Below are 24,571 nucleotides of genomic sequence, written 5' to 3'. Positions count from 1 at the left end.
CCCCCTAGTGCCTAACCCAAACTCTCCCCTCCCGTAACCTAACCATCCTCCTAGTACCTAACCCCCACCCTCCTCTCCCATAGCCTAACCCTCCCCCTAGTGCCTAACCCCAACCCTCCCCTTCTGTAGCCTAACCCTCCCCCTAGTACCTAACCCCCACCCTCCCCTCCCATAGCCTAACCCTCCCCCTGGTGCCTAACCCCAACCCTCCCCTTCTGTAGCCTAACCCTCCCCCTAGTACCTTACCCCCCACCCTCCCCTCCCATAGCCTAACCCTCCCCCTAGTGCCTAACCCCAACCCTCCCCTTCTGTAGCCTAACCCTCCCCCTAGTGCCTAACCCCAACCCTCTGCGTAGCCTAATCCTCCCCCTAGTGCCTAACCCTATCCCCCCCCCCCCCCCGTAGCCTAACCCTAACCCCACCCCTACCATAACCTTACCCTAATCCTCTGATTTTGCAGTATGAACCTAACACTTCGGTTGCTGCAGAATGTTGTTAATTAACATTTCAATATTGTGAACATGTTTAATTCTGCAGATGCCGACATATCTAATGTCAAAATATTTCAACTATGTCAACATAGTAACTGTTTGGTTTTGACATTTTGAATGTCAACATGTTGACATGATTACATCCTGCCTCTATGTCCTACTGTATAATTGCTATGCATACATTGTACATTTCCAGTATATTACCCCTACAACCAGTCCATCGGAACTTAATGTTTTAAATGAAAACTTAATTTAAAACCTTTTTAGTTTTCTCCTTTTATCCATTTATGGGGAAAACATAATGTATACACACAAATGTTTTGCAGCTGATCGTAGACCTGGTTGATAATTAGATTCTGAAAGATTAAAGACTTGAGTAAGTAACATATAAATATAAAAAAAACACCATTGAGCTGCTGGTGAATAGTTTTTCATGATCTGAACTGTAATGAAAAGAAAACATGAGTCACAAATTGTTGCTTTGTACGCCAAGCTGCATTACCGCGATCTGTTGGTACATTATTGGTTGCTAGGACAAATAACATATGTTTTTACATAAATACCTGTCTCATTGTCAGCAGGAAACCTGCAACATTTGCTAATACATGAATGCATTGCTAGAACCAAAAGAGCTTTCGTTATATTGTGTACACTAAAGTGAGTTGTTTTTCGAGGGTAAGGGGGTGCACACGGGGAGATGTTTGCTGAGCAACCTAGCACGGACCGCTCAGCACACACCTCCCCTCCTGCCTGCTCAATGTGTGTGTGTGTGTGTGGGGGGGGGAAGACGCTCACTTCACACAGCGGTGAAGTGAGCGATGTATGTACTAGATTAGACTAGGCCAATCTAGTGTCGGCGATAGCAACGCCCAGGGCTACACATAGCGTTCGCTATGGGGCGTACACACGGAGAGATCCGTGCTTAATTTCTAAGCAATCTTATCAGATTGTTTAGAAATTAAGCACGGATCTCTCCGTGTGTACCCCCCTTTAGTCTTAAAATATTGTATTAATAAATGGTCAAGATTCATAGGGGTATTCAATTCAAGTCGGATTTCCCGACTTGTCGGATAAACGGGAGTTTCAGGTCGACTCTAGATTCGACCTATTCAATCAAGCTTATCTGACAAGTCAGAAAATCCGACTTGTCGGAAAGCACGTGGATCGGCGGAATAGCCGCGGAATCGCGGATCCACATGTTTTTTCGGATTCGCGGCCAAATCCGACAGGATTTAGCCCCATTTCTGACATTGTCAATCCGACTTTAAAAAAAAGTCGGATTGGCATTGTCGGGAACAGCCAAATCGCTGAGAATTGAATACTGAAATGTCAGATACCCGATATTATAATTATATATAGACTATTGTCTGAAACCAGACAATGTGACTCATCTGTGTCCTCAGACATGCGATCTTGCAGGAAATTGTGTTCTGTTTGATATGTTTATATGTAGAACTATGGGCCCGATTCAGATTGGATCGCATTAAGCGATCCAACTGCAAAAACTACAAAAATGATGCAGGTGCATGCACAGCACCCATCCAGCGCATGTGTCCGCATTTTCTGCATCCGCATTTTCAATCAGGCAGAGGCATTTCCAGGGCTGGGGGGTGGCAACGCTCCATTTCCTAGGCGGAGACGGAGCATTGCGGGGGGGGGGGGGGTGGAGATGGGGAAACGGGGGTGGCATCAACAAATCGGGGGGCATGGTGTGGGCATGATTGTGGCGGCTGCGTGACGTCACTTGCAGCTGCCGCGATAGGAAAGATGGCGGCGCACAGCCAAGCTGCACCGGCAGAAGGCAACCCTAATTTTTGCTATCAAGGGGGGGACAGCAGTGGTCAGCATGCTGGGCGACCTTGCCCTGCGATAGGCGGCCTCCATAATGCGATCACAAGGATTGCAAATTCTGCTACTTACCAGAATTTGCAATCTAACCTGAATCAGGCCCTATGCATGAATACACTCTGGCATCAAGAACTACAAGTTCCAGCTTGCCCATGGCTGACAGATCATGCTGGTGCTTTGAAAAAATGCAAGCACCTGCATGCCCTGTTAGCCATGGCCTGCTGGGATCTGTAGTGCCACAGGAATACACATTTCCAGAAAATTTTAATTTCACGGTACTGTATTTTTTTATTACTGTATCACTACAAAAGCACATGGAGAAATACTTCACTGAAATAAACCTTCCCCAAAACCCAATTCTTTATTCATATAAATCTATAGAGAGGATAAACTTCTTCATTCCAGTTTAGTAATCTGAATGTAAAAGAATAATAAACCCTATAAATGACGGATACTGCTACCAGTGGAGCAGCATCACAATTAACTGCAACTGCTGGTTGAGGCTTTTGCATGAAGGCCTTGTGCTGTTTATGTGATACCCCACTGTTTCAGGGTATCACTATGGTATATTTAGACTGATCTGGTGGTCATCTTGTGGGTGGAGCTTATAACTTTTATATTTCTGCTTATATGTCTGAGTAACAGCTAAAGTGTAATCACACATAATGGTACCATTTTAAAGTATGGAATGGATTCATCATACTGTGTGCTGTAGACAGTAGTGTATGCAACTCCCAGAGGCAATGGAAGCATTGGCCTCCGGGCGCCAAATGTCAGGGGGTTGCCAAGTAGCAGGGTTAGATTGAAGGCCAGTTTGGCCACCTGGACCCTAGGCCGATCAGAGCTGGTGGTGCCCAGAGCACCAGCTGTACTAGCAGTTCTAACTTCTCAGACGTGGCCTTTGGTGGCGTGACATCATAGGTAATGCATCCGCCTGCCGACTCGAGCATAGCTCTGTGGAGTATGTACCATGGCTGCAGTCACTGCTGGATTTTGGGAGGGACTGGGAGCTCCTCTCTCTCATCTTCTTCAATGAACCAACATGTCAGGTAGGTCCAGTGCATGTGTATGTGCGTGGGGGTAGGCAAATCATATGTGTTTTATTTTTTCCCTGAGAGGGGGCCAATTTGTTTTTTTTTATGTGTAAGCCCCTGTGTTTTTCCCCTGTGGCAGATGATGTTTTTTTTCTGTAGGGTACAATGTGTTTATTTTGTTCATGTGGGGACAATTGTGTTTTATTTTTTCCTGTGAGGGTCAGTGTCTTTATTTTTTTCACGTGGGGGCAAATCTGTACATTCATTATTAAAATCAAACTTTTAGAGCTCTATTTATCATCGTTTACGGTCAGTCCCTGAAAATAAAGTTCCTTATAGCTTCAATTTGCAACAATAAGGAATCTTTATTAACCCATTGGTGAGAGCCATTCCCAGTGATCACGACTTCTTCCTTAGCCTCTTCAGCTGTGCTACTTCAAATGCATCAATGGGCACCAGGGAGGGGAGTGATGTGGGCACCACTGTTATTCACCTGCAAGTGCTGGTATGAACCTACACCCCTGGCTGTAGACAAGACTGTATTAACAGCAGTGTAGGGCTGGGCAAAACAATGCAATGCACCCACCCAAATCACAAATATAGGCTACCACACGAGAAAAGCACACACACACATAGGCTAACATGAGAAAACACACACACACAGGTACTACATCAGAAAAAAACAAAAAAACACACACACACAGACACACACACATAGGGTTCCATGGGAGATACAGAACACACATATAGGCTACCACAAGGGGGGATTAATATGTGCTTTCTTTTTTTCCTGTGAAAGTCCATGTGTTTTTTCCCTGTGGTAGACAACGGGGCAAATTTACTAAGATGGGAGTTCTATTTAAGATGGGATGTTGCCCATGGCAACCAATCAGATTTCAGATATTATCTTCTAGAAGGTGCTAAATAAATGAGAAGTAGAATCTGATTGGTTGCCATGGGCAACATCCCATCTTAAATAGAACTCCCATCTTAGTAAATTTACCCCAATGTGTTTTTTTCCTGTGGGAGACAATGTGTGTGTTTTTTTCCTTTGGGTATCAATGTGTTTTATTTTTTTCCTGTGAGGTCCATTCTGTTTTATTTTTTTTTAGTTAAGAGTGAATTTGTTTTATTGGAGCCAAATGTTTCTACTGATTGCTAAAATAAAACTTAAGGGGCTCTATTTGTTATCATTTGCAGTTCCCGGCAATAAGTAATCTTTATTCACTCGTTGGTGAGAGTAATTCACAGTGATCACATTACTTTCTCCTTCAGCTGTGCTACTGCAAATACACCAATGGACACAGAGGAGTGGAAGGATATGGTCACCACCATTTTTCATCGACAGGAGCCTGGTATGAACTTATACCCCTAGTAGTAGACAAGACTGGCTGAACAGTAATGTTGGTCCCATGCAGAGCAATGCACTGGGGCCCCTACCCACCCAAAACACACACATGTCAGGGCTGAGTGTTTTTGTGAATCCGTTAACCCTGAACCAACCAAAAGGTGTAAGTGCTGGAGTATGATGAAAGCAGGGAGGACGAAGAAAGTTCAGTTTCATATATTTCATATATTTCTAGTAAGGAGTTAAAAGACAAATTATAAAGCGCAACGGAATTTGCTGCGCTATATAAGAAACTGTTAATAAAATAAAATAAAAATAAAATACTGACGTATTGCAATGAATGGTATAGTGATAAGCAGGAACAGTCTTAAAGATGCATTGAAGAAATGTTCATATAACTGAGCTTTTAAACAGGCTTGTGAATGAATGACGAATTGTCCAAATGAAGCAATGATTGGTGCCAACCTGTAAGGAGTGTTAACTGGATATTGCAGACATAAATTAATAACTGTAGAGACTTGTACTGAAGCTTAAAGATTAAACTGGAAGGCTGTGAAGAATTGTCCTTGATTGCAGCAACAATGAAGTACAATACTGAATGGAATACTTGCGAGTTGTGAAGATAACACAGCACAGTGAAACTGCAGCAGACAACAATGGTGATGAATGGGTTAAGCTGAGAGCAGATTAAACAAGCACCTGAGTTTAGTAGAATCTTCAAAAGGCTGTGTGATTGAAGCAGGCAGACATGATAACCTCTCACAAGACTCTGGAAATCAACTTGTTGCCACTGGCAGAGCGATTGACTGACAGCACAGGAGGGAGCTGGTGGATCTTTTGCAGTGAAGGCTGCAGGCAGACCTCTGGGAGCGGAGGCAATATCTGGACCACTGGAATCACACAGAAATCCACGGAGAGAGCACAGAGCTAGGGCATAGAGTAGATACAACAAAGCACTGGCTCAGAGTAACATAATCTCAGCCTACTTAAAGGCAGAACAAGCACGGGATTGGCTAACACTTACCCACAGGTGTTTCACAAGTGCTCTCAGGTGCTCATTTGGTCTCCAACATGGCCACCTCCTATACTGCAGACACACAGCGGTGCCTTTGGCCCGCACTCCCGGCTCCCAGAACCTGCATCACCTCTGCCGCTGACCACACCGCATCCCCACACAGCCGCACAGCACCGCAAGCAACCGCACCGGCAACGGAGGGACCCCAGAACCTGCAGAGGTGAGTGATCGGTTCGTGAAAGTATGCCCCCCTTTAAGGGTGGACTCCAGACACCTTTGAGCTTTGTCAGGATTCTTGGAATAGAATGTTTTACCAGTCTTGGAGCATGAACATCTTCGGCAAAAACCCAGGCCTCTCCTCCGGACCATAACCCTTCCAATCAACCAGAAACTGCAGACGTCTATATCGATGACATGAGCCCACAATCTCCTTAACCTCAAATTCCTCATCCTGCAAAGAGTGAATTCTAGGAGGTTTGGACAGAGCAGTATGAAACTTATTGAGAATCTGAGGTTTCATCAACGATGTATGAAAAGCGTTAGGAATTTTCAAAGAAGGTGTCAACTTGACTTTGTATGACACAGGATTGAGTACCTTTTCAAAGGGAAATGGACCAATAAACTTGGGAGCAAACTTCTTAGAAGGAACTTTGAAGTTAAGATTGCGAGTAGAAATCCAAACTTGGTCTCCTACCTTGTAGTTAGGTACAGCCTTACGTTTTCTATCTGCGAAAGATTTATAACGAGCAGAGGATTTAATCAACGATTGTGCACACAACTCCAGATTTTAGACAAACATTGAAGCACTTGATCTGCTGCTGGAACCTCTTGAGCTGGCAACGGATGGAACTCTGGCCCACAAGGATGAAAACCAAAGTTAGTATAAAACAACGTAGATTCTGAGATGAATTAAAGAGATCATGAGCGAATTCTGCCAATGGAAGGTAGTCAATCCAATCATCCTGTGAGGAAGATATGTATAACCGGAGAAAGGTTTCAAGATCTTGATTTACCTCTCGGTTTGTCCATCTGTCTGGAGATGATATGCCGAAGAAAATTTTAATTTAATGTTTATAGATGAACAAAGCGACCTCCAAAATTTGGCTACAAACTGTGTTCCCTGATCAGAGATGATCTCTTGAGGAAGTCCATGCAACTTAAAGATCTCAGAAAAGAATAATCTGGATAGTGAAAGAGTTGATGGTAATCCAGTTAACGGAATTAAATGTGCCATTTTCAAAAAAATCGATCCACTATCACCCAAATGGTATTACGCCCTTTTGATGGAGGTAAATTGGTCACGAAATCCATTGAGATATAAGTCCATGGTTGTTTGGGTATAGAAAACGGATGTAACAAACCTGGAGGAGAACCCCTTGGACTCTTATGTTGGGCACATTTAGGACATGCTGCTATAAACTCTTGAACATCGGCTTTAAGACATGGCCACCAGTAAGACTGTTGAATAAATTTGAGAGTCTTTAGGACCCCAGGATGACCCATGAAGGATGAAGAGTGAGCCCAAGTAAGTAGTCATTTTCAAAGAGTTGTGGCGACAAAGATTTTGCCAGGTGGAGGGACTGGGACCAGTGAAGTTTGAGTCATTTAAAAGGACGTAGGACTCACAATGGCTTGATTCGTAGTAGCATCATTTGATTCAGAAGAATTGAAAGACAGAGAAAGGGCATTTGGTTTTTTGTTCTGAGACCCTGGACGATAGGTGAGCTTAAAATTAAATCGGGTGAAGAAAAGAGCCCATCGAGCTTGGCGTGGATTCAAACACTGAGCCGACTGCAGATAAAGAAGATTCTTATGATCAGTATATACTGTAATGGGGTGTTGTGCTCCCTCTAGAAGGTATCTCCACTCCTCAAACGCCAATTTGATGGCAAGTAATTCCTGCTCCCCAATTGCATAATTACATTCAGCCGGTAGGAACTTATGGGAGAAATATCCGCAGGGATGGACTTTTTTATCTTCAAAGACTTGTGACAACACAGCTCCCACTGCTTCCGTAGATGCGTCCACCTCCACTAGAAAGGGACGGTTCAAATCTGGCTGTCAAAGAATGGGGGCTGACACAAAGGCTTGCTTTAAAGCGGAGAAGGCTTTGATTGCTTCAGAAGACCAGTTCATAGGATTTGCTCCCTTGCAAGTCAGGGCTGTGATGTGAGCGGCCAACGTAGAGTAATTCTTAATGAATTTCCTATAAAAATTAGCAAAGCCAAGGAATCGCTGAATCCCCTTGAGAGTCGTAGGAGTGGACCAGTCTCGGATAACTTGTACCTTTACAGGATCCATACATAGCTCTGATCTGGAAATGATGTAACCAAGGAACGGTATAGAAGATGCTTCAAATGAACACTTCTCCAACTACAATATAGTCGATTTTTCCTCAGACGTGTCAGTACCTCTCTAATTTGGTGACGGTGAGACTTCAGATCCTTGGAGAATATTAAGATATCATCCAAGTACACTACTAAACACTTGTAGAGAAGATCTCAAAAAAGTTTGTTTACATAGCTTTGGAAAACTGCAGGAGCATTACAAAGACGCGACCAGGGCCTCCTCATTCCAGTTTAACTCTGAAGACAACGTGCAAAACAGAATAATATATTGACTAACAGGATGTAAACCTTGACGTAGATGGAGAATCTCCAAAGATGCTGAGGTGGTTCCCTCTAAACTCTTTATAATTAGAGGGAATAGGATCTCACCTCTCCCACAGTAGTGACTCCCACTCCAAGGCCTGACCGGACAGGAGGGCAATAATATATGCAATCTTAGAATGGGCTGATGGAAAACTAGCAGACAACAGTTCGAACTGGATCTCGCATTGGCTCCGAAATCCTCTGCAAAGCTTTGGGGTCCCGTCAAACTTACTTGGCGAGGGTAACTGCAAATGGGACATAGGCACCGTCACTGGAAAAACCGTTGTGGAAGCCGAGACCACCGGAGCTGGAACTTGGACTTGTGGTGTCTTTATAGCTGTATGAAGAGCCTCCAAACGCTCTGCCACAGTTTGCATAAACTGAACTATTTGTGTCTGTATGGATTCCTGATTTTCTAGACAGGAAAGATTGTTTGTCGTAGCACACGCCTCCTGCGAATTGGTCACCCGACGGATCCATGTGGCCAGTGCTTACTGTCAGGGCCGAGTGTTTTTGTGAATCCGTTAACCCTGACCAACCAAAAGGAGTAGGTGCTGGGGTATGATGAAAGCAGGGAAAACAAAGAAAGTTCAGTTTCATATATTTATTAAAGTCAACAATTCCAGTAAAGAGTTAAATGACAAATTATTAATCACCTTAGATATACTGACGTATTGCAATGAATGGTATAATGATATGCAGGAACAGTCTTAAAGATGCATTGAAGAAATGTTCATATAACTGAGTTTTTAAACAGGCTTGGGAATGAATGACGAATTGTCCAAATGATGTAATGATTGGCGCCAAACTGTAAGGAGTGTTAACTGGATTTTGCAGACATAAATGAATAACTGAAGAGACTTGTACTGAAGCTTACAGATTAAACTGGAAGGCTGTGAAGAATTGTCCTTGATTGCAGCAACAATGAAAATACAATACTGAATGGAATACTTGCGAGTTGTGAAGATAACACAGCACTGTGAAACTGCAGCAGACGACAATGGTGATGAATGGGTTAAGCTGAGAGCTGATTAAATGAGCACCTGAGTTTAGTAGAATCTTCAAAAGGCTGTGTGATTGAAGCAGGCAGACAGGGTAACCTCTCACAAGACTCTGGAAATCAACTTGTTGCCACTGGGAGAGCAATTGACTGACAGCACAGCAGGGAGCTGGTGGATCTTTTCCAGTGAAGGCTGCAGGCAGACCTCTGGGAGCAGAGGCGATATCTGGACCACTGGAATCACATGGAAATCTATGGAGAGAGCACAGAGCTAGAGCATAAAGTAGATACAACAAAGCACTGGCTCAGAGTAACATAATCCCAGCGTACTTAAAGGCAGCACAAGCACGGGATTGGCTAACACTTACCCACAGGTGTTTCACAAGTGCTCTCAGGTGCTCATTTGGTCTCCAACATGGCCGCCTCCTATACTGCAGACACACAGCGGTGCCTTTGGCCATTTGGTCCCCACACTTCCGGCTCCCAGAACCTGCATCATCTCTGGCGCTGACCACGCCGCATCCCCACACGGCCGCACAGCACCGCAAGCAACTGCACCGGCAACGGATGGACCCCGGAACCCGCAGAGGTGAGTGATCGGTTCATGACAACACATAGGCTACCACAAGAGAAAAAGCACACACACATACATGAAAACCTCCGCCCCACTACAAACACACACACATAGGCTAAGGCATAAAATAGGCATACCCACATACAGTAGGCTGCCGCATGAGAAAAACACACACATAAAAACATAGGATACCACAGGAGAAAAAAAAAAACACTCACACACACATAGCCTACCACTTGAAAAAAGGCTGCCACATGAGAAAAAGCACACACTCATAGGCTACTACATGACAAAAAAACAGACACACATGATACCGGATGAGAACCCCCCCTACACACACACACACACACACACACACACACACACACACACACACACACCACAACACACACACATAGGCTTAAGAAAAGGCATACACACACACTGTAGGCTACCACATGAGAAAAACACACACATACAACTATAGGCTACCACAGGAGAAAAGACACACGCACATAGGGTACCACATGAGTTACAGACACACTCTATTGGGAGTCCTACTTGTCAGTCACAGACACATAAGGCAGTCCCATTGGCTATTGGAAGGTATTTTCTCCTTCCAGGACTGCCAGACCGGGCTGCTCTAAGCAGTGAGAATCTCCTGTAGGAGAGCCCAATCCAATCCGGCTTTTATGGGTTGCAATCAGTGCAGTCCATAGGGGTGGTATTCACGTGACCGCTGGTCAGCTGACCGACAGTCACATGACCTCCTCCACCATCCCGACGGCTCACTATCCCGATGGTCGGCATGCCGACCAACTGGGACTATTTCCACTCGTGGGTGTCCACAACACCCATAGAGTGGGAATAGAACCCGTGGTGACCGCAGGTCGCCACTGAGCTCATAGCGTGGTGAGCGCAGCAAGCCCGCAAGGGGCTTGCTGCACTCGCCCCTCCCCGCCGGGATCCTGGCGTCGGTATGCTGCCGGGATCCCGGCGTTGGTAAGCTGTCCGGCGGTCTCCTGACCGCCGGTCAGCCGTACTACACCCGTCCATAGAAGCCGGGGGTTTGCTCATGAGCAGTTGCAGTGCAGTGTCTGTGAATGCGCCGGATACGGCACCTGCCGGATCTATTGTTTAGGTGCCGGGACCCAGGGCTGGATGGATCTTAATATTATTATTTATTTGTTAACAGTTTCTTACATAGCACAGCATATTCTATTGTGCTTTAAAATTGGTAACAACAGTAATAGAACAACAAAGGCTAATAGAGGTAGGAGGGCCCTGCTTGCAAGCTTACAAATTGGATGAAGACTATAAGTACACGTGTTTTTTGTGATATGTTTTTCATATTTTAAGGGAAGTTTATTTTATTTACTTATGTTTGTTTTTGTTCTCTTTTTGTTTATGTCTCTTTAGTTTGGTTACTGTTTCTTTGATTATTGTGCATTTATTGTGTAAAAACATTTTTCAGGCTTTTAAATTCCTAATATGGTGTGTGTTGTACCATTGCCTAAGCCCTAAGTGAGTTGTAATAACTTCCTAGATAGTTTGTGTAATATATAAGACAAGATATATTCTGCAGTGGAATGCATAAGTATAGTAACCGGCAATGCATATTTCCAGGTTGTGGCATTACACGGCCAGAAGTAGGCTTCACTGGTTAACAGCACGTCACTGGTTGAACATAAATCCAGGGGTGGGGCTGAGTTAGCAAACAGGCTGCTTTCTAAAGACTGCATGGGCTGCGGACCCCAGAAGCCAGATAGGGTTGCAGCATTGGCTTTTTTGTAATGTGTGCAATGTGTGTGATGCACATGGGCCTCCGGGTCAAGAGGGGCCCACACTGCACACACTGTGCCCATGTTTTAATACCTTTTCAGAGTCCCACGTCGGACACTGCGGCCTTAGCAAAAGTCATCGCTAAAATGGCCGCCATGAGGTGACCACCTGCTGACGGCAAGGACATGCTCATCCTACCAAAATGAGTTCACTCTAGTGTTCCAGTTACTATACCGGATGGGGAGCACAACCAAGATGCTTTTGCTGTCTTGCAACAGATAACGTAGAGTGGCCGAATAGTTGATACCGTTTTTTTTATGTCTCCAGGCCAACCAAGCAACACAAAACACACACACACACACACCAACACACACACATATATATATATATATATATATATATATATACACACAAACAAACTCACACACACACACACACACACACACACACACACACACACACACACACACACACACACCAACACAATTGAATAACTAGGATACAATGTAGTGAATGTTTGCCTTTATTGTGTTACACCAATGATAACATGGCAGTAAAACATTCGTCTGTCCGGTTTCACGCTATTTTCAGATTGTACAGCGACATATTCCCCCTCTCGGTGACTTTATGCACTACAATTTTTTTCTGTGTAATCCTGTTTCTCATGTCCTACTGAGTCTCATTACGGTAAGACACCTGTATTGTACACTGTATGTTTGCACGCCCTGATGAAGAAGTCCTAAACAGCCTTGAAACGTTGGCTTACCTATGCATAATGCACTGATTTTATTAATGCCGTGGAGTGCCACCTACAGTATTCCCTTCAATGGGAGGCTATAATGCTCCACGCTGCAGGGACCTGTAATATAAAGAGACTGAGACTTTGGATCAAAACTGGATAAGTTTTACCATTTCATGTCTGGTAAGTACTGGTTCTGATACTGTGTGTGTGTGTGTGTGTGTGTGTGTGTGTGTGTGTGTGTGTGTATATATATATATATAATGTGACAATGCACTAATATGCATCAAGTATTGTATATATCTTCAAAACACGTGTACTGCACAATACTCTGCCCTTCAGTTTCAGTGTTTGTATTTACTTTTCCCTTTGCTGTATCCATTACGTTATTGTTTTGTTTTATTATCTATTTACCAAGGAGTAAACTTCTGCATTTCTTATATATTTTTCATTTTGTTCATGTGTAACATTGAAGCTGACAAGGACACAAAACCCCAGGAGAAGGAATATATACACATTTACTAAACTGTTTAGGGTTTTTTTTGTTTTTTTTACTATGTGCACATAAACTATGTAAGTGTAATAAATGTAAGTTCCCTAAAACAGACAATGACATTAATAATTACTAACAAGAACAAATGGGCAATTGCATTGTAATTCCTGTTTTATTAAAGACAAAACATAAAAACAGTGCTGAGTTTACTCACAAATAATTACAGTTACACATACATTAGTTTTGCTCCAGCAAGACTGAGTAATACTGTATTTGTCTTGACGATTAGTTTCCAAGGCTCTGTTAATGGTACGTGAGCACTAATTAGCAGGCATTAATAACGGTCTGGTCCCTTTACTGGAGAATAATTGCAGGGTCAACTAATGCACTGGTTGCAAAATATCAGTCAGGTATTCAAGTTAAAAAAATAAAAAAATACACCTATATGTGTGTATATATATATATATATATATATATATATATGTTACTGTGTATTGGTCTTGTGGAAAATTATATGTCTACAGATGCTTTATCATGGATATTATACTGCAAACAACGTCATGTGTCAACATTTTTACAGTCAATCAGTATTAGAGGAATGCCTGTCTTGAATGTGCAATACTTTTCTGACCCCTATGCAGTAGCCTCAGTAGTCCGTATGGTGAAGTAGCTAACCAGGCAATTAGGGTTACTTCTATCCAAACATCAAAGTCACTGTGTCTCTATTTCCCATTGCATTTCAGGCATCTCACTCCAGGCAGGTGCTTCCTCCTCAAAAAGTTAAACCGTTTCTTTTCACATTTTGAAGAACTCTTGTTAGGACTGCCGGACGATGAAGATGATGTGCAGGTAGGAGGGCAGCACAGGACCTCCCATGGAAGAGGCACTGCATGATCCTTGGCTGTATTAAGAAACTCTTGATGGCTTTGTTGCTTTCTTGTAGGACTTGACGGACTTGCTGAGCTCCTAGTCTTCACGGGTAACACTGTAGGAATTTCTGAAGCCTCGGGATCGAAAAACAGTGACTCTTTTCTTCTTATATTTGGACTCTCTCCCAAAGCTAGAAACCCATATGGAGTAGTGATCTTGGGAAGATGTGGCAGAGAGAGAGCAGCTCTTGTAGGGGGGTCCGAGTGATCGTCAACTTTCTCCAACTCTCCTGGTGAGTACTGTGACACCGTCCTGCAAAGACTCCTTCCCCTCAAAAAGTGTCCTTTTCTGATATTGGATTCTGAGTGGCTTCTTTTTGATCTAGGAGACACGGCATCTTGTTGAGCGATGCGTAATTCTCTTTCAGTATCTGGAACACCTTCCACCGGCTCAACCTGAAGAAAAACACGATCTACGTCCAAGGATGGGATGATGAATTTTGGGATGCGGTCCGGTGTCACCACAATGTGAAAGATATCTCTTTTCTTGTTGGGTACGCCATTCAATGGTTTGTTCATGTCAAAAACTTTCCAAGTGAGCATGGCTTCCAAGGCAGCTTTTAGAGAGATCTCTGCCGTGTTAGATACCATTGTCTGCTCAGACTCATTGGAAAGGGATGTTTGTAGGAAGAAGTCTCACCAAGGGAACTCAAGTCCTGTTTATAAAACACAGAAATCCAGGTTACGTCACTCGGTGGTTAGACGTCATTGGCATGGCAACCAGAGATAAGGAGGCTTATAGTCTGCAACCCGTACGCTTATACTGTGATTCACACCCCTCATTGCTATACAGCAGTTAAGTCCTTTGATGTATAATAGCTGCTTAGATTTTTTTTGCCTACTTTAAAGTATTTTACTAAATCAATGAAAGGGGCACTTTAATGCAAAACAGGAGCCTTCTTGGAAAATGAATTGCACTTTACTCCTCTCAGAATATTCCGTGAGTGTTAATTAGAATACATAATACGATATTGCAGTGAAAGTCAATGAACACACTTTGTAACCTTTCTGCAAATGGAAATCTGAATATTTCTCAGCACACTGTCACAGGGAGAGGTAGTTAATCATTTGCAGGATATGGAGCTTTGTATTGTAGGCTGGAATTACATAGACAATAATAACGAGGCATTAAGAGGGATGATGATAATGAAGTACCAAGTTTACAGCAAAGATATGGGAGAGATCAGTAGGATGAGACGGGCAGATCATTAAATGTCAGAGTGTAGAGTATGATCCCACGTCAGTAATCACAGCGGTACAGTACTTACCCACAATTGCACAACTGGATTCCGGCATTTTCATTTCATTTTAATATGATTATAGAAAGTTGGACTTTTTGTAAAGGAGTAATTAGGAAATATTAGCACCTGTAGTAAGACTTTGAAGATCTCAATCTCCCATAAACTACTTACATCTCCAACAGTTAAATTAGTACCTCTCAGGCCTGGAGCTACGATTAGCAGACATCACCTAGAATGCCAAAGTGTAGGGGGGCACCTAAAAAACCAAGAGGGACATGTACTAAGCAGTGATGAAAGAGGAGAAGTGAGCAAGTGGAGAAGTTGCCCATGGCAACCAATCAGCATTGACATAACATTTATAATTTGCATACTATAACCGTATACAGAGCAGCTGATTGGTTGCCATGGGCAACCTCTCCACTGGCTTACTTCTCCACTTTTATCACTGCTTAGTACATCTCCCCCTATGGAACTGGTGCATAGTGAGCCCTGGGGGTCATTCTGAGTTGATCGCTCGCTAGCAGTTTTTAGCAGCCGTGCAAACGCATAGTCGTCGCCCACGGGGGAGTGTATTTTCGCTTTGCAGGAGTGCGAATGCCTGTGCAGCAGAGCGCCTGCAAACACATTTCGTGCAAAACAAGACCAGCCCTGTAGTTACTTATCCTGTGCGATGATTGCTGCGACGAGTGACACGGTAATGACGTCAGATACCCTCCCAGCAAACGCCCGGCCACGCCTGTGTTTTTCCAAACACTCCCAGAAAACGGTCAGTTGACACCCAGAAACGCCCTCATCCTTTCAATCTCCTTGCAATCGGCTGTGCGATTGGAATCGTCGCTAGAACCAGTGCAAAACCACAATGGACTTTGTACCCTACGACGTGCGTGCCCATTGCGGTGCATACGCATGCGCAGATTAGCCCTTTTTTTACTGATCGCTACACAGCGAACAACAGCAGCTAGCGATCAACTCGGAATGACCCCCACTATGCAAGATCGCACAGTGTATTCTTGCACTGTAGAACTGCCTGGGAATGGGTTTGTTGGGTTGACCCTATTTAGGTTGACACTCATTAGGTTGACCACTATTGGTCAACAGGCAATAGGTCGACACCTGGAAATGGTTGACATGGTCGGCAGGCTGACACGGAAAAAGGTCGACGTGAGGTTTTTTTTGTGTTGTTTTCTTTGTAAAGTGACTATTACTATTCCCAATCATAGTCCACGTGGATCGTAAAATATGTAAAAGTTCAAAAAATGAAAAAAATTGTGAAAAACTCATGTCGACCTTTTCATGTGCCATGTCGATCTAATGCCCATGTCGACCTTATCTACCTAGTGCATGTCAACCAATAGTGGTCGACCTAAGTGAGGTCGACCTAAGGACCAGCTGCCTGCATTTGGCAAAGAGAAAGGAGTGTACTCATACAGTAAGGATGTGGTGACACGTTAATGCTGACATCATAGATAGCAGCCCTGCAGAGATCGGCACATCTGCCTGTAAGTCAGCGTATCTGTTGAGGGTCCACGGAGTGGTTGAGAGGCACCATACTCCCAATCTGATGTAGGAGCTCCAGTGCCGTGACATTTAAACAGGCATGTCATGTGACAAAAACAAAGGGATGTGACTCAGTGGGGAAGGGGCGTGGCCACAGAATAGTACCAATTCACATGACATCATACAGTGGTGTTCATTATTCACATTACACCGCACAGTAGAGCCCCTTATACTGATTATATGGCACAGTAGAGCCCCTTATACAGATTTTACCTCACAGTAGAGCCCCTTATACACATTACACCTTACCACAGAGTAGTGTCCATTATTCACATTACACCACACACAAGCGCGTTATTACACAGCGCGGTTGTAAGCTACAGGAGGACAGGGATTGCGGGTATTACCGCCCGCAGACCACAGCTGCAAGGTCCAGGAGGGGGATTGGATATTGCAAGCTGCATGCTGTCAGGTCACAGGGAGGAGAGGGAAGCAGCACAGGAAGGTGATGAAGGCGGCACACAAAGTAGGAACTTGAAAGTAGGATGGCGAGTAGGAGAAGAAATACAAAAGGGGTGGTAGTAGGACAGTGACGGTGCCGCTCCCATGGCTCTGCGATGTGTGCGAGTCACCACTTGACCACCCCTAGTTACGGCCCTGAGGTGCTCCTCCCACCCACGCAAGGAAGGAAGCATGTGTGCTTCAGCACCTTGGACAGCCAGGTCACTTCCTCAGGCTCTTACCCCTCTGAACAAATGCTCTGTTGTCTCCTATGAGAGAAGACCAACCTGTACATCCATCACCTCCCCAATGTCGTGGGCAGTCCGTGGGCTTAATGACACAATTCGCTGTACAATGGCCTCACTGCGCAATACAGTAAATCATGGCAATGTGAGAACAAAAGTGAGGCAGCGATTATTACATTGGTGAGACTACAACTCTAGCACCTCCCACTTTAATGTCACCCTCTGTATAGCTTCAAACATATGGGAGTATGGAAGTGGGGGGGGGGGGGAGCGGTTAAAATATCGCTAGTCAGGATCCCGACGGTCACAATGCCAGCGCTGGAATCCCAACTAGCGGTGAAATTCCGTCACCGGAATACCGGCAATGTGGGTGATTCTCACTCTATGGGTACCCACGTCACCCATAGAGGGAGAATAAAACATGTGGCGAGCACAGGGAGCCATAATGCCGGCAGCATGGAGGGGGCTTTCTAGTGCTTGCCGCGCTGCCGGCATACTGGTGGCCAGGATGCCGCTGTCGGTATACTAATGGCCGGAATCCCAGCCGCCGGTCATTCATACTGAACCCGGAAGTGGGACCTCCTGCATGTGTGGGACCTCCCAATCGTGGCCTTCTGGCGAAGAGCGCGTTTTATTCCGTCATTACCCCATTTTCATCACTCTGTGGGCGTGCCCAGTACTCTCCGAGCAGCTGAGCTTCTTAGCCATAAACATTTACAGTACATAAATAAAAGGGCAATGCACATGGCTGCTCTCTTCGCCCCATCTCCCATGTCTGTGTGGCTGCCTGCCCCCCCCCCCCCCCCACACACACACACACACACTCTGTTAAATGGCTGCAGTTCTATCCCCCCCACCCCGCTGTCTGTGTGCATGCCTGCAGCTCATTTACACCCCCCCACCCAGGCTGCTGCTCTCCTCTACTTCCCTTATCCAATGAATACAGTGCACTCTGCAGCCACCTTACCTGCAGGCCGCAATGCAGAGTTGGGACTGAGTAGCCTGGGAAGGAGCCTGGAATGAAGAGCAGCGCCACGCATCACCCCCGGCCAGGACTCCAGAAACTGTTACATTTATGGCCTGTGCCGGGTGGAGCCATAGCTGGTGACCGCAATATGGGATCACTTGGCGGCCGAGGTTATAGTAAGATACGGTCCTGGGAGGGTTGCGGCGGCTGTTACCGGTGTGACAACAAGGTGTCCGCCACCTTTTCCAGGCAGCCTCAGCAGGCCACCGCCTCAGGTCCTGTCACCCCTAGGCAACTGCCTAAAGCTTCCTAATGGAAGAGCCAGCCCTGCACCTGGATTGTTGTCCACTATTGCTCGGAGCCTCCACAAGCCTGGAAAGCTACTGCAGTTGAAATTTGATTTCTGTTTGCAAAGTCAGTGAAATAACCAGTCACCTTGAGATGTGCCTAGCCATGTAGCCGCACTTCTGGATGTAAAGAATCACCGCAGGTCCACTGATTCTGCAGTTCATAAATGCCATTTTTTACAGCCAGATTTACTGTCAATGACATACAGCATTGGATCTGCTCTTGTCAAATGTACACACTGCCATCTGGTGGCCAAATAGTGTACATTTTACAGAATTCTTAAATATGTTTGTGATTCATAGGAATTCATTTACAAAGTGCATTGGATGCGTGCTGCAAATCACTTTCACTGTGAACCTCATAGCTTAGATGTTTCACTCCGTGCGCTGCAAGGTGTTTTCTGGTCTTTATAGACCATAGGTGGTCATTCCGAGTTGTTCGCTCTGTAAATTTTTTCGCATCGCAGCGATTTTCCGCTTAGTGCGCATGCGCAATGTCCGCAGTGTGACTGCGCCAAGTAAATTTGCTATGCAGTTAGGAATTTTACTCACGTTTTTTTCTTCGTTCTGGTGACCGTAAAGTGATTGACAGGAAGTGGGTGTTTCTGGGCGGAAACAGGCCGTTTTATGGGCGTGTGGGAAAAAACGCTACCGTTTCTGGGAAAAACGCGGGAGTGGCTGGAGAAATGGAGTAGTGTCTGGGCGAACGCTGGGTGTGTTTGTGATGTCAAACCAGGAACGACAAGCACTGAACTGATCGCACTGGCAGAGTAAGTCTCAAGCTACTCAGAAACTGCACAGAGATGTCTTTTCGCTATATTGCGAATCTTTCGTTCGCAATTTTAAGAAGCTAAGATTCACTCCCAGTAGGCGGCGGCTTAGCGTGTGTAAAGCTGCTAAAAGCAGCTTGCGAGCGAACAACTCGGAATGAGGGCCCTAGTTGTCTACCATCCCCCATTCTGCAGGAGACTCCCTGAAATAGCAGCAATCTCCTTCACTCCCTGAATAGACCAGCAATCTCCCTGATTGCACCTGACCCCCATTATGTAGCTATTACATTCTTGGGGAAATAAAAGAAATCAGAGATACATACATTCAAATGGGCTCATCAGTGCCATTTCCCTGCATTGCTTATAAGCAGGGCCGGTTCTTGCCCTTGCGGCGCCCCGGGCAAAAGTTAGGGGCGTGGCTTAACATGGGGGCGTGGTCAGTCACACCCCCCATTTGTAGAGCCGCTGGAAAAAAAAAAGAAAAAAAAAAGTATACTTACTGTACCCCGCTCCTGTTTCCAGACCCTGCAGACCGGCGCCGCTCTTCTCCTCGGATCTATGGGAGAGACGTCAGTCATGACGTCTCTCCCATAGCACAGCATAAGCGCTAGAGGTCAATTATGACCCCTAGCGTCTATGCCACAATGCTGTGCGGTGCGCGATGACGTCATCGCGCACCGCACACCAAAGGTCCTCTCCATGAAGGGAAACTAGACGCTTAGCGTCTGATTCCCTTCAGAGCGGGGGAGGACCAGCGCCACGAAGGGAAACCAGACGCATAGCGTCTGGTTCCCTTCTCACAGCGGGAGGGGGGGCACAGCGGGGGGGGGGGGCACAGCGGGGGGACACTGCTGGGGCGCACACTGACAGTGGAGGATCTTGCCATGGTGCGGCGCCCTCCGGATGGCACCGGCGCCCTCCGGAAGGCGGCGCCCCGGGCAAAAGTCCTGCTTGCCCGTGGCAAGATCCGCCACTGCTTATAAGGCACAGTGGTGGTCATTCCAAGTTGTTCGCTCGCTAGCTGCTTTTAGCAGCATTGCACACGCTAGGCCGCCGCACTCTGGGAGTGTATCTTAGCTTAGCAGAATAGCGAACGAAAGATTAGCAGAACTGCTACTAAATAATTCCTTGCAGCTTCTGAGCAGCTCCAGACCTACTCCTAGATTGCGATCAGCTCGGTCCGTTTAGTTCCTGGTTTGACGTCACAAACACGCCTTGCGTTCGGCCAGCCACTCCCCCGTTTTTCCATCCACTCCTGCGTTTTTACCTGGAACGCCTGCGTTTTTTAGCACACTCCCTGAAAACGCTCAGTTACCACCCAGAGACACCCACTTCCTGTCAATCACACTACGATCACTCGAGCGATGAAAAAACGTCGCTCGAGCTTGTGCAAATCTCAAAAGTTTTGTGTTAAATTACTGAACGCATGCAAGCTGCGTACCATGCGCATGTGTATTTTCCACCTAATCGGTCCGTTGCGAAAAACGGCAATAAGCGAACAACTCGGAATGACCACCAGTGATCCATATGGCTACATGCATTTTAAATAAGGTTTCTTGTGGACACTTACAGTATATGGAACCTCGTGTAGAATACAGTACGCAAACAAATCTTGCAAAATATCAGTGTCTTTTCTTCAACAAATAGATGTTACTAACTTTGGGGCTCATTTACATTTGGATATAAGTAATTTTCATTGAACGCCTCTCAGATGTAGCAGTACACGCCCGCACTTATAGGTGTTACTTTCACAAAAACCCTGAAATGCTTTTTCAAAAGTAGGCAAGTATGTTATAGACATGTCTGCGCACTTGAGGTGCCCATAGGTTTGTGTGGAGGCAGAAAACTCTATACAGGTGCACTGTGCAAAGTATAAATGTTACGTTCTCCGCACTTGGAACCCAAGAGACAGCAAGAGTGGCAATAGATGATCTCCGAGTACAGGAACGTGATGCTGCAGTTTGAGCTGAGTTCAGCAGCAACCCCTAAGGAAACCCTGACTCCATTGTCTCCCCTTGCGAGACTATGGTTACGTGGGCCCACGGCAGCTGCGTTTGACGGGCGGATTAGGTCTGCCCGACTCAGATGCCGCCCGGTCTTAGTAGATGACAAGGCGTTTACTAAGACAGATAGAGAACAAGGTGAAACCTAACTAAAAACTGACACACAAAAGAAAAGGGGAAACTACTGAAAACTATAACCAAATTGATGTGCGGCGCGGCCACCAAGAAAAACCGTAACAAAAGCAATGCTGCCCAAACGCCAAACACGTCACTCTCGTATCTCGGCGAGGACAGCAATGGAGGAAACCTCCACCGAAAACACAAAAACAAGAAAGTTTGACATAATACGACTACGGCCGTAAAATGCGGCGGAGCCGCTACTCTTGACACCGGTATAGGTGCACGCAGATGGAAAAGGAACCCCAAGGATGCAGATATAGGATCGCAGGACTGGAAGGCTGGATCAGATTCCAATTGACCAAGCTCCAGACACCAGGACTCAGAATACAGGGTCACAGAACTGGAAGGCTGTAACGTTTCCCAAAGCTCAGGCTCCGGACACCAGGACTCATGATACAGGACTGGAAGGCTGCACAGGAACTCTCCAGGGGCAGGAAACAGCTCCACAGGAAGCTATCACCAGCGAGGCTGCCTGATCCTGGCTCCCATAAAAAGGTCCTGCTGACCTATCATGGGAGAGCCAGCAGACCAGTCCCCCAGACCTAATTTGTCCAGCTGTGCAGTGTCCCAGCTGCTGGTAAAAGCCGGGACTGGAGTGCGGAGCGGCCGCCGAGTGTCCCCGGTTGCTAGGCAACTGGCCGGAGACGGACGCTCAGTGGTGGAAGTGATGCTCCGACCCCGTTCCCTGGCAATGGCCGGGAGCCGGCGCATCTTACACCCACCGCCGCTGACAAACATCCAACCTCCCATAAAATGGCCCTCTTGGTGAGCCAGGTTTTTGTGCACTCAAGACGTGCATCTTATTCACACAATTAGAAAAACTGGAGGTGACAAAACGATTTTTTAGACTGCATCAAGGACGTGCTGTGAGAGTAAGGCAGGTGAGGCAGAGCCTTTCCTTTCATATAACATGAAAACAAGAGCAAAGAATATATTAGACATATCTTCTTTGTATTATTCTAATCATTTTTATGGTCAAAACTCTGGAGTAAAACGTCTATGGCAGGTGAAGCAGTGCCTCCCCCTGCCTATCTTTTCTGCACATCTCTCATCAAACCTCACCAAATTTCCAGCTGTTTATACTGCTGCACCCAGGGCTTAAAGTGGTCCTGGTGAGGTGGTGGAACTCATGGAGGAGGACCATGGAGGCACCAGGACCTAAGAAAGGAGTAGGTGGCTGCAGCTCATCAGCAACACTAGTGCCGCCTGTATCATCGATTGACGCAGATGATGGGGCGGGCTTTTCTGTTAGAATTACTGTGCAGGGCAATGGAGATGGTGGAACTAGCTACCCATACCATAACAGGTGGTGGAACTCAGTTCCACCTCGTTCCCCCCCACTTTAACCCCTGGCTGCACCTATGTATAATGCACAGATGTATATACTGCTGCACCTGTGTATAATGCTCACATGTATATACTGCTGCACCTGTGTATAATGCTCACATGTATATACTGCTGCACCTGTGTATAATGCCCACATGTATATACTGCTGCACCTGTGTATGATGCCCACATGTATATACTGCTGCACCTGTGTATAATGAACACATATATATATATATATATATATATATATATATACTTCTGCACCTGTGTATAATGTCCACATGTATTTTAGTGATGAGTGGGTTCGGTTCCTCGGAAACCGAACCCCCACGAACTTTACCCATTTTACACGGGTCCGAGGCATACTCGGATTCTCCCGTATGGCTCGGTTAACCCGAGCGCTCCCGAACGTCATCATCCCGCTGTCGGATTCTCGCGATATTCGGATTCTATATAAGCAGCTGCGCGTCGCCGCCATTTTCACTCGTGCATTGGAAATGTTAGGGAGAGGACATGGCTGGCATCATCTCCGTTTATTAATGTTGATGCAAATATTTGTGCTTATTGCTTAATTGTGAGGACTGGGGAGCAGCTGTATTATATAGGAGGAGTACAGTGCAGAGTTTTGCTGACAGTGACCACCAGTATACGTTGTCTGCCTGAAAAACACTCCATATCTGTGCTCAGTGTGCTGCCTATATCTGTGCTCACACTGCTTTATTGTGGGGACTGGGGAGCAGCTGTATTATATAGGAGGAGTACAGTGCAGAGTTTTGCTGACAGTGACCACCAGTATACGTTGTCTGCCTGAAAAACACTCCATATCTGTGCTCAGTGTGCTGCATATATCTGTGCTCACACTGCTTTATTGTGGGGACTGGGGACCACCAGTATATTATATAGGAGGAGTACAGTGCAGAGTTTTGCTGACAGTGACCACCAGTATACGTTGTCTGCCTGAAAAACACTCCATATCTGTGCTCAGTGTGCTGCATATATCTGTGCTCACACTGCTTTATTGTGGGGACTGGGGACCAGCAGTAATATATAGGAGGAGTACAGTGCAGAGTTTTGCTGACAGTGACCACCAGTATACGTTGTCTGCCTGAAAAATACTCCATATCTGTGCTCAGTGTGCTGCATATATCTGTGCTCACACTGCTTTATTGTGGGGACTGGGGACCACCAGTGTATTATATAGGAGGAGTACAGTGCAGAGTTTTGCTGACTAGTGACCACCAGTATACGTTGTCTGCCTGAAAAACACTCCATATCTGTGCTCAGTGTGCTGCATATATCTGTGCTCACACTGCTTTATTGTGGGGACTGGGGACCAGCAGTATTATATAGGAGGAGTACAGAGCAGAGTTTTGCTGACAGTGACCACCAGTATATATAGCAGTACGGTACGGAAGGCCACTGCTCTACCTACCTCTGTGTCGTCAAGTATACTATCCATCTAGATTCTATACCTGTGGTGCATTTTAGTTTTGCAGTTTGCTGACAGTGACCACCAGTATATATAGCAGTACGGTACGGAAGGCCACTGCTCTACCTACCTCTGTGTCGTCAAGTATACTATCCATCTAGATTCTATACCTGTGGTGC

Source organism: Pseudophryne corroboree, chromosome 1, assembly GCF_028390025.1.
Source record: "Pseudophryne corroboree isolate aPseCor3 chromosome 1, aPseCor3.hap2, whole genome shotgun sequence".
NCBI classification, from domain to species: Eukaryota; Metazoa; Chordata; class Amphibia; order Anura; family Myobatrachidae; genus Pseudophryne; species Pseudophryne corroboree.
This window is presented reverse-complemented; position numbering follows the sequence as displayed.